The following is a 17,051-nucleotide window of genomic DNA, read 5'->3' as shown; positions in this document are numbered from 1 at the left end:
AGAGCGCACAGGAGATTGACTGTCTCTTTTGCCGTATGGGCCAGGGTGTCATTCCTCATGTGCAACGGCGGCAGGGACGGCTGGTTGAAGTTACCAACCGCTTAAAAAATCTGGAGGCACGATTATATTTCCTCTTAAGAACTTTGCAGTTCGGATCCAGCCCAGCGCCGCAACCTAAGTTCGATACGCCTGTTTTTTGCAGTCAGATGCTGCTTTAACTGACGCATCGAACCAGGGCTGTGATCTGCCACCGATCGGTACTACAGAGCTTGGTTTAAAAATATCCATGCCCTGCATCACATCGGCTACTGCAACGGCGCAGTCACTAGAATCATCCGAAGGGAAACAAACCTTGCCCCAAGGGTAGGATGCAAAAATGGAACGCATCCTATCCCAATCTGCTGACTTGTAGTGCCAAACGCGGCGGGTCGCTGGTGGTCTGCAACGTTGGCGTCGGATAGGCACTACACTCCTGAGCAGGCAACCATCGGGATGTGTAGTCAGCAGAAGATCTTATAAATAGGGCATGTGGCTATACACATCCGGGAGCCGCGTTGGCGACTCAACCAATTGGAACAGATCATACGCCAATGCAAAATGATGTACAGATCGCCCTGCGTAGTCTGTGGTACGTGATCCAAGCCTTTCGGCGTTGTGCCCGTAGAAATTTCCCAAGACTACGATTTCAGCGGAGGGGATCTGTGCAAGCACGTGGTCAATTGCCGCTTGAACGCAGTCCTTGAGATGTTTGGTTTCTGCGTTACCACTATGGGACCTGTAGACACACGCATAGATGCGCAAGCGGTCCTCTAAATCTACGTGGAGCCAGAGAGTAGACAGGTCCCTACCCACAAAATTGGCGAGACGGCAACAGCAGACATCTTCCCTAACGTACACACATACCCCGGCATGAGGCAAAAAATTTTTGTGCTCAATTTTGTACCCGGGGTAGGTTAAATATGACGTATCGCTAGGTCGAGTTATCTGCGTCTCCGTACGGAAACACAAGGCCGGCTGCGCCGTCTCAAGGGACGACGTTTAAATTGGAGTTAATTCCCCTGATCGCATAGTCCACGTTGAGCGTGGAGCGGGGTGCTGTGGTTACTGCCTCGTTTATTCTCTGTTATGCGCGGTTTTGTACCCTCCCCAGAATACGACGGGCAGCCTGAGCAAGAATGCATTGGGAAGGATTCTCCGAGTCTGGTAGAGCCGGTACCCTCCTGGGGTAAAAAAATCTCTTTCGAAACAACTCGATCATCTGGATGTATGGCGTTACTCCACACTGCGGTTTTCATGGAGCTTTCTTCCACGTTCTACAAAACTGTGCAATATGCTTCGTTCTGCGGTGTTTCCGGGATGATACTACATGGGTACCTTAAAAAAATGCGCGTACACCTTCATTAAAGGTCAGCAACAGTCCTGTAATTCCTCTGGTGTTGCAAGAAAATGTGGGCGGCGGTGATCACATAACACAAGCTTATGTGATAAACCTTACTAAAGATGTTTGAAATACAAAAATGTGCTGACAATGAATTCATTCTTCACGACTTCATTAAAGTAATTGACGCGATTACTGAATGATGTAATTCTTAAATACACTTGCTCCCAGACTCCTTCAGTAAATTACTTGTACTGCGCAAGTCGAAGAAAATTTTACGAGATTAATTAAAATTTATTAACTCAGAACAAAAATGTTTCGGGTATCTTGTTATGACCACTTAATAATCAAAATATTTTGAGTTTTCTTGAGTGTTAATTCCGCCAATATTTGTCTTCAACAATAAGACACGTGTTTCGCCTCTAAAGAGGCATCCTCAGGAGATGTTGACTCGCATGCAAACTCTGACACGAGACTGATTCAGTCTCGTTATAATATGGATTTTCGCAATGTAACGTCTAATTCAATAATTTTTTTTGACCACTTAAGTTGAAAAATTAGTTTAAATTTAATTAAATTGTTCATAAATAATGGTGAGTGGATTGCTAATCTTATTTATCGTCTACTTGATTGGCAGAGTTTCGTGACTGTGGTGACACTCCTCCTAATGTTCTTACTTCCTTATGCTTACTTAATGGCTATTTGATATTGTTAGTATTGATTACTCACCGAGAAGAGTATGAATGATTATTTTAGGCAAAATAAAGTGATTGAATAATAAATAATTCATTTTAATCCGTGTTTAACCATAAACTTTTGATTTTTTCCTGAAAGGTTTATCTGTACTTTATAAAGAATTTTTGAAATTCAAGTGGCATTTAATAATAAAACTATTTTATTGATTTATTAACAGATAATATCAACACAATTTTCGTAAATACGTGAGTAACATATAGACTGATTTCATGTTCATAATATCCCTACAATAATCATATAACATACAGACAACAACCCCGCGTATGATTTAAGAGTTTGAGGAGACTTCACACTAACCTAATCACAATCCATCAACATCTTGAAAGGACGCAGTCAGTCTTGTTATTTCAGATGAAAATATACGCAGACATCTTAACCTAGCTGCAAAGTATACTTTACAAACTTTGAGTTTTTAATATGAAAAGAAGGGTCGAGACGAGCAGGACGTTCAACTGATGGTAATTGTTATGCTCAGCCCATTACCATTCAATGCCGCTCAGGATTAAGTGAAGATTAAATCTGAAGCACTGGGTAAAACTGTACCATTCATGTTGGGGCTTAATGAAGCCCCAACACGAAACACGATAATGGTCGGGCGATTTTTCGGGTCACGCTGTCGTGCCAAAAACTTCGTCTACACAGTCAACTAGATCGCCTACCGCGCGACAGAGGTGAATTATATATAGCGGCGTAGTGTTGCCACGAAGGCGAATGTTGTCGCGGCAAAACCTTTTGATGACCCGCGCCCATTTACCAACAGTGCCGCGATGTGCAATCGATGGAACACACACCGCGTTGTGACGAATGCCGAGGCTACGAATATTCGCCGTAGCCCGCTAGAAAAGCCCGAGCATAATTGTATGGCTTAATTGATGGGGCTGTGCCTTCGAACAAAAATATTAAACCGTTTTTAGTTTCAAGATATCAGTATCTTCCCAGCATAGACTGATGCTATTTGAAAACTAATATGACTAGGTTGATAATTATTCAGTGGGAGGCTCCTTTGCACATGCCGGCTAGTTTATGGGTATCACAACGGCGCCTACTGCTGCCGTGAAGCAGTAATGTATAAGCATTTCTGTGTTTCGGTCTGACGGGTGCCGTTGTTAGTGAAATTACTGGGCAAATGAGACTTTACATCTTATGTCTCAAGGTGACGAGCGCAATTTTATTGCCGCTCAGAATTTTTGTATTTTTCAAGAATCCTTAGCGGCACTGCATTGTAATGGGTAGGGTGTATCAATTACCATCAACTGAACGTCCTTCTCCTCTTGTCTCTTATTTGCATTAAAAAAATATTAATTCAAGCCACTTGTTTTCATAAAACTTAAATTTTCCAATGTGATTATAAGTGAAATCTCAATTAAACATTGTGTAATTTTTGAGTTGATAATTTATAGCACTTTCCTCTAATCTTATTATTAAATCTGCAATTCGTGGTCTTTGTTATCGGATCTTTTCCTTTGCCACCTATTTGTCAATGTCAAGCATGACAGTGATGGTACCTACTTCTGTAGCTCAGAACCCGCCTGTTCGGTTTCTTTTATGTTTACCGACTATCTAATACATATGTTTAGTATATTGGTGATACTATAATATGTTTTTGTTCATTTATGCGTTCTTTTTTCATTTAGACCGCAATTTATCTAAAATTCGATAATATACTAAAGTATTTGTAAAATATTTAAACTTACATAAAAAATCGCTGCGAGGTTTCACTGACACTGTTTCAGCCATTGTTAAATTCTTAATAAACTTAATTAAACGTCATGTAAAAGAGTATATTAATACCAAAAACAAAAAGAAAATGTAAATGCTCCATAGGCTTAGTAGAATCGAGAAATCATTTATACAATAACCTTCATGAAAACAAACGATTAATTTTATTCATACTATGAGTTTAAATAAAACTCTAATAAGAATTAAAATGCGTGTAATTGTAACTTTATTTTACTCGAGGTTTTTGCGTAAAAGTGACATTTTTTATTTTAGCTAACCCGACGTTTCAAGAACTTTCCAGATTTCGTTTTAATCCTTTATAAGTGTTTTATTTAAATGTATAACACTCGCATTAATCAAAGAAAATACTATCACACTATAAGTTTTTCACATCGTATTACGTTTCAGCAAGGTCCAGAGACAATATGGCCATGTAGTTAATGTACAAGCTTTTTATTTTATTTTTCATTAAGTAAAGGAATCTAAAATCTCGCACACGCCAAGTAAACAAAATCATCAATGGACAACTGGCACAAATATTTTCCAAAAATTTGACGTTCGAATAACTATCGAGATGATTACAAGAAAAACGTCATTTGCCTCAACTTAACAGTAAGCTTAGCAGATAGCGAGGTTCTGACCTCGACAAATGATCTGCTAAGACAAAAAGTAGAAAATATTATGCTAGGTAATACAAATGCGAGAAAAATGATAAATAGGCGATACTTATTTTGTAAAACCTTACCATGCACCTTTTTATTTAATGGCAAGCAATAAAATAAGAGAATACAACAATACTTTTGTCAGTTAAACAACGTAAAGATTTATTATAATCTCGTTATATTTTTCACAAATCATTTATACGGCCAGTACAATAAAATTAATTCTTTTCTGAAGTTGTAAAGTATTATTATTGTGGGCTAGTCCAGGATATCTTCTTCTCCTCGGTCAAATATTTCTCAGCACCTTAAAATTTGTCACCACATTAATTATTGTCTATTACGAGTCATTTAAGTACACTCATGCACGGGACCGACCACATCAGATTCATTGTGGTCGGTCCATCGCATGGGTGAGGCGGTCTAATACCTTCAACTATACCCTGGATAAGAAGACGTCCTATGGACTGGCTACCCCATCTTGATACTTGTCCATAGAAGGCGAGTATGTGAGACTGCACTGAGGCAGTTAAACCCTGTTTGATACCTAGTTCCTGGAGTATTAAGAGATCTGGTCGGAATTCGCTCCATGATACTCCAACCATCTTAAACCTCTTTCTTTTTTTCTATCTCTTTCTTTTTTCTTTCTTTCTACAGAGCGTCTATGTTTTTCTATACTATTTATTTTTATTGGGTATAAAATTATGTACCTATGCTCAAAAATGTATATTTTTTGACTAAACATCCTCTGTTCTATCGCTACGACTGCCTAAGTGTTAAAGTTCTAACTACGATTCTGCGTTACAAGTCTTTCAGCTTTTTCATGTGTTGAGGTAATTTTGGAGCCTCCACTTTTATTTGCAGGTTATACAGATGATTCTTCAATATATCATGAATAGGTCACTGGGGATTAATAAGCATGGTTCGGGACTTAGCCTATTGGAGTCCAACTTCTAAGAATAGAAAACCTACGTACTGACAATAAAGTCAGTCTGTAAACTTGTCAGGTAAACTTCGATGAATCCCACAATACATACTATTAACCACATTTGCGCTGAAAAAATATCGCATAAATATGTTATTATCTATTAACGTAATCTAAAAATAAAAAGCAACAATATAAAATCAATACTTCAGAAAATATCTAAAATAGACGTAAAATTGCATTGTTTTTATTTTATTTATTAGAGTATTATACCCATACTCTTAAAATTATATTAAATATACTATTGTAAAGAATTAATGTAATCATTCATTATAGAGAAAACTCTCAGACTTCCGAACAGCCGACACTGTTATGAAACTGTAATGTAAATTTCCTCACCATTGTTTACAGTTTTTAATTTCACCGGTGGAGTGTATTGTTGAGTAGGACAAAAGTTTGTGGTGTCATTGTTGTTCGTAAAAGTTCATTTAAACGCTACTCTCCCAAGTCCTATAAAATCCTGGAAATATTAAAACTTTGCTAAGGACGTTCATCTAAATAAAAAAAGCAAGCATAGCTATTGTTTCACTAAAATTTTCAGAAATCCTGAGCGGCACTGCATTGTTATAGGCAGGTCGTATCAATTACCATCAGCTGAACGGCATGCTCTTCACGTCCCTTATGGTCATAAAAATATGACTCAGACATCCATCAGCGCTTCTTATTCAGCTATTCCTTTATTTTTCTAATACTATGTGACTATTTACACAATAACTATTGAGCGAAGCGAAGCGAAGCTGAGGGAAGCTCCCACCGGATGACTCCAATTGATTTCTGTGTGAAATTGTTTCTCGACCATTACTGAAGCAATTTTAAAATTTTTGAACTCATAGAAAGATTTCGAAGGTTTCTAGGTTATGGTCGAGACAGAATTTTGAATTTCGACTTGATTCAATTATTATGATGAATAAGCATAACTTTCTCATGTGCAAAATTAGATATAAAATTTCTCACATTTGCCTGATTTTCTTATAATGTTAAGTATGAAAAGATGTACTTTCAGGCAAAAATCCAGAGTGATTCGACTGCCAGGTTCTTAGTTATTGAATTGGCAAATCAGCACAAGTTTCTCATTTGACCAAATAAGGCGCTAATTCCTCATGTTTAAATATGGCGCCAAATTCCATAAGATTATTTTTATTATTTTTGTTTGGATTCATTTTGTTTTATTTTTTATACACAGACTTAGTTTACCTCGCTTCGCTCAAATATACGCCTCAGCGAAGCAGTACGACGAGTGACTGCGGCATCCTAGTATTCTTGGATACAGGAAATACTACAAATTTTGGTAATATATGATCTCTGCACCTAAGGGCCAGACAATAGAGTAGATTCTGACACCAAGGAATTCTAAATCAGAAATTAAATAAAAATGGGGAATAGAATCGTCAAGCATCTATAAATTTGATCCCAAAGCGGTCACTGCGAAAGATGGGAAAATTGTCACCTTGATATCAAATTTATTTGTTATAGTTGTCTGTTACAGAAATGAAACCCTAAATTTATTTTCTTATGCCTTTTTGTGGGATATTGTCAGGTATTAGATGAGGCTCTTTTTTCAATGCTTGCTTGTATTTAAATTAAGTTAAGACAAATAATACTTAAAATTATTATAATTAGTTTTAAGAACTTTATTGTTTTTCTATTATTATTATTTATTATATGACAATTATACTCATAATTTATACTATTTGGTTAAGGTTAAGCGGTTCTATAAGGTTGCGGTTAAAAATATTAGACAACTAATCGACGTAGATACGGTGCGACTAGTTTACTTTAGTAATTTCCATAGAATTATGTCCTATGGTATATAATAATATGTATATGAATAATACAATATTTTGGCTGCAGATGGGGGCTAAAAGAAAAAAAATGTTTGTTTGGTACAGCTTACTCAAACATAAATGACTTTTTTAATGATACCACACATAGGGAATGGAGCAACCGCTAATTATCGATTAAGAAGACAATACGAACATTTTTGTTGCATGTCATTACAATAATTGGTTACAACATCTTTTGACTTAAAGTCCGAAAATTTAGAAGATAGACATACTTTTTAGCGCATAATCAATCATTGTTATTTATTTACTAGATGATGCCCGCAACTTCATCCGCGTAGATAAAGGGTTTTTAAAAATAGTAAGCAAGTTCGGAATTGAAGATTATCTTATGTCCTATTCTTTTTTTTTTTTTTTTATGGAATAGGAGGACAAACGAGCGTACGGGTCACCTGGTGTTAAGTGATCACCGCCGCCCACACTCTCCTGCAACACCAGAGGAATCACAAGAGCGTTGCCGGCCTTTAAGGAAGGTGTACACGCTTTTCTTGAAGGTACCCATGTCGTATCGTCCCGGAAACACCGCACAAGGAAGCTCATTCCACAGCTTCGTGGTACGAGGAAGAAAGCTCCTTGAAAACCGCACTGTGGAGGACCGCCACACATCCAGATGGTGGGGATGATATCGTAACTTGTGGCGTGTCGTGCGAAGGTGAAATTCGGCGGCAGGAATCAGGTTGAACAGCTCTTCGGAACACTCCCCGTGATAAATGCGGTAGAAGACACACAATGAAGCGACGTCTCTACGCAACGCCAAGTGATCCAGCCGTTCACAGAGTACTGGGTCCCCGACAATTCGAGCTGCTCTGCGTTGCACGCGGTCAAATGGATCGAGCTGATACTGGGGTGCGCCAGACCAGAGATGACAGCAATACTCCATGTGAGGCCGGACCTGCACTTTGTAGAGCGCTAGAATGTGGGCCGGCTTGAAGGATTGCCTTGCTCTATTTATGACGCCCAGTTTCTTTGAAGCCAGTTTGGCTTTGCCCTCCAGATGGCCACGGAATTGGCAATTGCTCGAGATTTCGAGACCCAATATTCCGATACTAGGCGAGGCTTTAAGGGAAGTGTTCTCGAAGAGCGGTGATACGGCAAATGGGGTTTTTTTAGTGGTAAATGCGCAAACTTGAGTCTTCTGGGGGTTAAATTGGACAAGGTTCAACTTACCCCATTCCGCGACCTTCTCGAGAGAGGACTCGATAGAAGACACAAGTTTCTCCCGGCACTGGTCGACGTTTTCCCGAGAGAGACCTGCATGGCCCGTGTATACGGCATCACCAGTGCTGTCGTCTGCATAGCAATGCATGTTGGCGATGTCAAACATATCATTGATATGCAGAAGAAACAGCGTGGGAGATAGCACACAGCCTTGGGGCACTCCAGCGTTCACGGGCTTGGGATTCGAGCAATAACCGTCGATAACGACCTGTATGCTGCGCCCAGTGAGGAAGCTGGAGGTCCACTTGCATAAGCTCTCGGGAAACCCAAATGATGGAGGTTTGGCGAGGAGCGCCTTGTGCCATACACGATCAAAGGCCTTCGCTATATCCAGACCAACTGTCAGGCCTACCCCCTTGGTTTCAATAGCCGCCGCCCATCTATGTGTTAGGTATACCAGAAGATCGCCAGTCGAACGACCATGGCGAAAGCCGTACTGCCGGTCGTTGATCAACTGGTGACCCTCAAGGTATACCAAGAGCTGGCGGTTAATTATGCTCTCCATGATTTTGGAGAGTAGGGAAGTAATAGCAATAGGCCTGTAGTTTGCCGGATCCGAACTGTCTCCTTTTTTGGGGATCGGATGGACAAGGGCTGACTTCCATGAATCAGGGACTACGCCTTTTGAATAAGAGTGCCGGAATAAACGCGTTAGCACCGGCGTCAACTCAGGGGCACACGTTCTAAGCACGATTGGAGAAATGCCATCCGGCCCGCTCGACTTCCTGACGTCCAATGAAAACAGAGCTCGCCTAACAGTTTTCTGTCGGAACTGTACTTCAGGCATGGAGCTCTGACACCGCGGGATGGTCGGCGGTGTTTTTCCGTTATCGTCAAGAGTCGAGTTGGAGGCAAAAAGAGTGCACAGGAGATCGGCTTTCTCTTTTGCAGTATGGGCCAGGGTGTCATTCCTCATGTGCAACGGCGGCATGGACGGCTGGTTGAAGTTACCAAGAGCAGCTTTCGACAACGACCAGAACTTGCGTGTTCCAGTCGGGTAACTGGAAAGCTGCTCGCCAATTTTGACGACGTGCTTCGATTTCGCACGGGCGATTTGCCGCTTAAAAAATCTGGAGGCACGGTTATATTTCCTCTTCAGAACTTTGCAGTTCGGATCCTTTGAGCCCAGCGCCGCAACCCAAGTTCGATACGCCTGTTTTTTGCAGTCAGATGCTGCTTTAACTGACGCATCGAACCAGGGCTGTGATCTGCCACCGATCGGTACTACAGAGCTTGGTATAAAAACATCCATGCCCTGCAGTATCACATCGGCTACTGCAACGGCGCAGGCACTAGGATCATCCGAAGGGAAACAAACCCTGCCCCAAGGGTAGGATGCAAAAAAGGAACGCATCCTATCCCAATCTGCTGACTTGTAGTGCCAAACGCGGCGGGTCGCTGGTGGTCTGCGACGTTGGCGTCGGATAGGCACTACACTCCTGACCACGCAATGGTCGGACGTTCCGAGAGGGGCGTCGACAGAGACCTGGTAACCATCGGGATGTGTAGTCAGCAGAAGATCTAATAAGGACGGCATGTGGCTATCCACATCCGGGAGCCGCGTCGGCGACTCAACCAATTGGGACAGACCATACGCCAATGCAAAATTATGCAGAGATCGCCCTGCGTAGTCTGTGGTACGTGATCCAAGCCATACGGCATTGTGCCCGTTGAAATCCCCCAAGACTACGATTTCAGCGGAGGGGATCTGAGCAAGCACGTCATCAAATGCCGCTTGAACGCAGCCCATGAGGTGATCCGTTTCTGCGTTACCACTATGGGACCTGTAGACACACGCATAGATGCGGACGCGGTCCTCTAAATCTACGCGGAGCCAGAGAGTAGACAGGCCCGTACCCTCAAAATTGCCGAGACGGCGACAGCAGATATCCTCCCTAACGTACACACATACCCCGGCATGAGGCATGAAATTATGCTCAATTTTGTACCCGGGGTACGTTAAATATGACGTATCGCTAGGTCGAGATATCTGCGTCTCCGTAAGGAAACACAAGGCCGGCTGCGCCGTCTCAAGGTGGTGGTGGACGGCGTTTAAGTTGGAGTGAATTCCCCGGATGTTACAAAAGTCCACATTAAGCGTGGAGCGGGGTGCCGTGGTGTCCAGTTCCGGTTCCCGTTTTCACTTCCGTTCCCAACTATATCCCAACGATACTACAATTATATGAATCTTATTTCAAAGAAGATTATTCTGGCAAACTAAATCTACTATTGGTTAAGTTATAGCTCATCGAGGTGATTTTCAGTTTTTCACAAATTCCGTGGGAGGCATGGATTTCTCCGGGATAAAATGTAGCCTATGCCTTTTCCAAGCTGTACTAAATTTTAACAATATCGGTTCAGTAGCTCCGGCTCAAAAGCATAACAATCAAACTGACAGTCACATTTATAATATTAGTAGGGATTTGGATCTTCAACATTACTTAAATTAAAAATTTATGTTAAGTTATGCTAGGTACAATTCTGATACATGTAACACATCATTTGATAGAAACAGTGAGGCTTAAACAGAAATAAATTTCTGAGTACTAAATTTTACAGTAAATATATTACGTTACGTAATTGTATTAATTATCCAAAAACATCTACAGAAAAATATTTTCAAATTTAATAATCATTAGTTCAATAAATTATCGAAGTAACTATTAATTAGTTTAACCTCCATCCAATCCCGTGTAAAACGTTATTACATGGGATAGGTAGCGCTGAGATGTCGCCTCCGATAAAGCCTTTGAGCATGCAGTACCCATTCGTACTATCTCGTACACAGTAATGAATGAAACTCCAAAATGAACTGCTTGATAAAAATCTCTCATATCCATTTCCACACGAGAACCCTTTGAAGTTGTATAGAAAGGTAAATTTTGCAATATTCACACAATTTTCGCTTCCGACTAATGCACACTAGAATCACGTCGAATTTTTATTTATTTATCGAATTTAATTGTAGGAAAAGTTAAATTTTATAAGTAAATGCAATGTAATTATTAAAACTGTAACTACTATTTCTTATGTTGGTGATCCATTAAAAAAATAAAAAAAAAAATTGCCATATTTTGAGCAAAAATCCATACTCTCTGTACTTTTTTTTTTAATAAACAATTTCTGGTTTTAAAGTGATATCCCTCACTACTGGGGTTAATTTTCCAAATTAAATTTGTAACCACAACTTATGAACGATGCCAAATCTACGCATGTCTTGTTCAACTCTCAGGTTGTGGCTCCATCTACAGGATCTACTTTGCAGTTAAAAACCTACTCAACCCCAATATTGCATATTAGGAAATTGACTAGAGATGTCGCTCTTTCAAATCAAAACATTTAAATCCAATCTAATCATTAAAAATTATCAAATTAAACAAGGAATAAGAAATGCATACAACTATAAAAAGCTGCTTCATCTAAACTAAAACAAAAAACCCAGTGTATAATGATACGTCTTTCGATACATGTAATATTATCTGCCAATAGTAAATTAATATTTAGTATCAATTTATTCCAGTTGTGCTACCGTCACCAACATCTAACATAGAATTACTTGAAGCATTACTTAGGTGGGCTTACTCTAAAGCCATTTCAATGGTGAGATAATATAGGATACCTTGCCTCGTCATATAACGTTCGTTATATTTTACGAGTCTCTCTGAGTACAGATGTCAATGTATAACACATAACGATACCATCATCATACCATACCATCATACTTGATGGTGTCGTTATGTGTTATACATTGACATCTGTAGACCTTATTACAAACACGCCTCAATACGTACCTGCGTTCATATTTATTAAGGTGCGTTTACTTATTCCAGTGTTTATACTGAACGTAATAAACTTTAGTGCCTTCCCCGACTTGTGTGTCTAATATGTTATGCTAGGTGATGTATTATTTGAAAGTTGTTAACTGATATATTACCCTCGCTATGTTGATAATATTTAGAGACACGCTACAAAGGCTTTATATAATCAGCCAATATTAACTATATTGGCTATTTTTCATTATTTATTTTTATTCTGAGCCCTCGTTGCTGCTGACATTACCGCTATCAGGAGAGGAGGAACATTTAGATGACTTTAGAGTCATCTTTGTAACTGCAATATAAATTAAAATTTTCACGTGCTTTAAGCCACTATCACAAGGATTGTTGCGAAAACAAGTCTGTACGAGATAAAACTACTTCGTGTAATAGTGAGACTCTACACATAATATAATATGTTTTAGTAATATGCGGCTAATGTTTGTGAGCACGATGAAAGTTTACCATCCGACCGCGATCCAATCTCAATATTAAATATCTGACATAGCTTACTATATCTTTTCCTAGAATAATATCCTTACATTTATTTATATTATTTGTAACTTGTTTGTTTTTTATATTACCTTTAAATTATTTTGTCTTAAATATAGTTTTTTTATTGAATCTCAAATTGGTAGTATGTTATTCAAAAGTTTCCAAGATTAATAAGTGTAAGTAAAACATAGATCTATTATAGCAATCTGTAACAAACTTACCAATAATAATACATAAATATGATAAAAAATTAAAAAATAATAATTGTTGAGCACTTTTACAATTGTACTGGGTTTACGATAGTTTCGCTTAAATTGGAGAGTTGACTAATCCGCTGGCGTCTGTATAACTATCCTTAATGTTTCATTATATATAATACCGTCACTTTCTTTTTCATTTTGACAGTCAAAGATAGCATGTGATATAACGAAACACTAACTTTAAATATGCTTTCTGTAACTGGAGATGAGAACCGTAGCCCGTAGTCGTATCTTATGTCGATAAGAATCTTGCTGGAATTATTGAAGAGAACATCACTTCGGTACGTTATTGGGTTATTTCCAGTAACCACAGTTCAGTTTTATGTGAAAAAATGTCTTAATAATAGTCTTTTGGTCAATTTGGTCATTAATATCCAGACCAGATTAACGATGATTAATTCTCAATCAAATTAAATAATAATATAAAAGCCGTCTAATTACGAACTAAAAAACAATTAATATTTGAAAAACCAAGAATGTTGAGATTCCTACTAATCTTACTAATATCTTCCCTTTCTTGACGTCCGTCCCTGCAGAATGGGATATCGCTATGTCAACTTTATGGCTGACAGGCTTGTCCTTCATGTTTCAGTATAACAACTCTCATGGTTATTAAACATTTTATTGAGATAAAGCCTTTAGTTGCAAATGCAACGGGCAACTACCAGTAAACTATAAAATGTCTCTTAGTTCAGCGTGCCCATTGGCAAAGACCTCCTCAATCAAATTTAGATAGTGCTAAATACTACGCAATGGCATCCTAGGATATAACAAGTGACAGACAAAGAACCAAGCAAAAAGATACATTAAAATACACACATCAATTTTACTTATATTTAAACATAGAGTATGTATCAACTTGTAATAAAATCTCTTCGGCTGTACTATTTATATCAAAGCACTAGAAACGCGTACCGTTTTCACACAAAGTGGGTTCACAGTAGGCGTCCGTCAAGTGTCAGAAATTCAGGTATAAAAACCTACCATACCCAACTTCATTAATTGCTTCATTGTGTGTCTTCTACCGCATCTATCACGGGGAGTGTTCCGAAGAGCTGTTCCACCTGATTCCTAACGCCGAATCCCACCTTTGCCACAACAATATCATCCTCACCATCTGGAGGTGTGGCGGTCCTCCACAGTGCGGTTTTCAAGGAGCTTTTTTCCACGTACTACAAAGCTGTTAAATGAGCTTCCTAGTGCGGTGTTTCCGGGACAATACGACATGGGTAGCTTAAAAAAAAGCGCATACACTTTTCTTAAAAGCAACACTTTTGTGATTCCTCTGGTTTACGAGAGAATGTGGGCGGCGGTGACCACTTAACACCCAGGTGACCCTACTAAGTAGGTACGCTCGTTTATCCTCCTTTTCCATAAAAAAAACTACATCCTATCAAATAGTACCCGGATAAAGTCAAAGCAGCTAACTAGTCTTAAATAAAATAGCATTAAAAATATGGCAGAGAGACGTAAATGCCATGTATTCATTATTCAACAGAGGCTGCGTTGAAATTAGTATGCAACCGGAATAGATAGTATTTGCGAGACATCCTGTTCGTTTTCCGATGCATCAATAATCTGCTCGGTTAGCGATCCAACGGTACATGTAACGACTGTTCAATATAATGACTACAAATAGTCGGGGAAATATAGGGTAATAACGGGTGCTGCTTGTGGTGCCAGGTCGACCTGTAATAGTTAATAAATATTACTAATTGTGACAGTAATCACGACCATCATGTTCACGAAGCATCCTTACACAAACAATGAGTTCAAGCTCTAAAGGTTGATGCATCCAATATACAATAACTAATATTTATACATTTAATTATTTATTATTTTTTATGAAATAATTTATATTATTAAAACACGACTTATATATTGGATGCAGTACCTTACAAACTAATTTGTTATGTTTATTACAGCCATTTAAAATACTCTATTTTATTGAAAAGAGTGGCCGTTTAGTTTCTTATACGTTCTTCTCACGAGCTCAACTTTTGTCTAAATTCAGTAATTTAAAAGAAATATTTGTAGTGACGTGTCAAAAACACTTAGTTTAAGCCTACTTGAATAAAGTTAATTTGACTTTGATTTCGACTTTCAAAGCTGACAGCATATTTACCCGAATCAGTAGCAGAAGAATCAAATAGATTTCCGAAATCACCAAATGCTTTCGATTGCTATTAACGATAACTTCATTGATATAACTGTATCTCACAATACTGTTATCTGCCCCCATTTGCCTCCGAACTCATGTTTTTACATTCATTCTTAAGGAAAGCATTTTAATTTAGAATAAATAATACATAATTCTACAACCTAACGTAATATGGATAACTAGATAACACAATAATTAATATACATTAACACAGACAAGTCATTTCAGTAGACTGCTGCAAGAGAAGAACTAAGTTTCAATCAGTCTGCAATGAAAACTCACTAGAAACAATCAAATTGCAGGAGACGAAAAGCTCCTTATTCGATTAACATGCCATCAACAGTTATAAAGACATTTGTGATATATTTTAAACAGCATGTAATTGACTAATTATTTCTATTATAATATATTGCATGCTATTTAGTGTAGGCGGGTAAGTACTTTGTCGTTCTACGTCGTACACAGATTTATTTGCCTATTTTAGTATCAGTGGTTATATCCCAGCAATGTGCGCTTCGAACAAATTGAAAATCAATGAACCGCTGAATCCTATTCAATATGCAAAGCCATTCTTTGTGTACAAGCAGGACGTATGCTGCAGGAAAATATTTTATAAATATATTAGGGTAATATGATGCTCCTTTGAATAAGCTATTTGGCTTTAGATATTTAAGAGTTTTACTGAAACTACTTTGTTGTAGTCACATACATAATTATGTGATCTTATATTAAACTGATTTATTGAATTTGTTTACTTGTCATAATTCACAACAATGCACTCCCCGCATCAAATAATATCGTAATAATTGAAAAGAGTGGCCGGTGAGTTCCCTGTGTGTGAGTCACGCGAGTTCAACTTTTCCCGAACGTATGGTAATCAGTAATTTAAAAGAAATATTTGTAGTGACGATTAAAAAGCGCTTAGTTTAAGCCTTTTTGAATAAAGTTTATTAGACTTTGACATGACTTTGACTTTGATAGCTGACAGCATATTTATTTATTTATTTATTACACTTTTTTGACACCACATTAACAAAATATAACTTAATTACTAACATACATAATTACATGATATGGTGCAAATGGCGGCCTTATCACTATATAGTGATCTCTTCCAGGCAACCATTTGTAATACAATAAAAGAGAACGGCAGTACATTAAAACGGTAAGAAGTGTCAAAAATATAGACACGCATAATATATACTATACTAAAATATACATACAGATAGATTCTATCAAATAGAGGACAGATAATGTTTTTTTAGTTGATTTTTAAAGGATGCTAATGATTGTGCTTGTCGGATAGTAAGCGGCAGTTGATTCCAAAGAGTGATGGCATTAATGGTGAAAGAAGAGTGATAGCTATCAGATTTATGGAAAGGAACATTTAGTATTTGTTTCGCAGCAGAGCGCAACGAAAGCTCATGCTGAGACCCTAGTAGCACAAATCTGTCTTTAAGGTAAAGAGGAGTGTTTTGGTGAAAAATTATGGAGTAAAGAAGGTGTAGAATGTGGGAATTGCGACGTAGACGTATAGGAAGCCAGTTGAGTTTTTTTCGGTAGGAGGAGACATGATCGTATTTACGTAGGTTAAAAATGAAGCGAATACATAAATTTTGTAGGCGTTCGAGTTTATCCAGCTGAGCCTCGGTAAGGTCGGGATAGCAAATGTCTGCATAATCAAGAATGGAGAGCAGGCAAGTCTGCGCAAGACATATTTTACTAGGTACTGGGAGAAGATTACGTAACCGGCGCAGGGATCCA

Source organism: Leptidea sinapis, chromosome 7 (assembly GCF_905404315.1).
Source record: "Leptidea sinapis chromosome 7, ilLepSina1.1, whole genome shotgun sequence".
Classification (NCBI taxonomy): Eukaryota; Metazoa; Arthropoda; class Insecta; order Lepidoptera; family Pieridae; genus Leptidea; species Leptidea sinapis.
Note: the sequence above shows the minus strand (reverse complement) of the source record.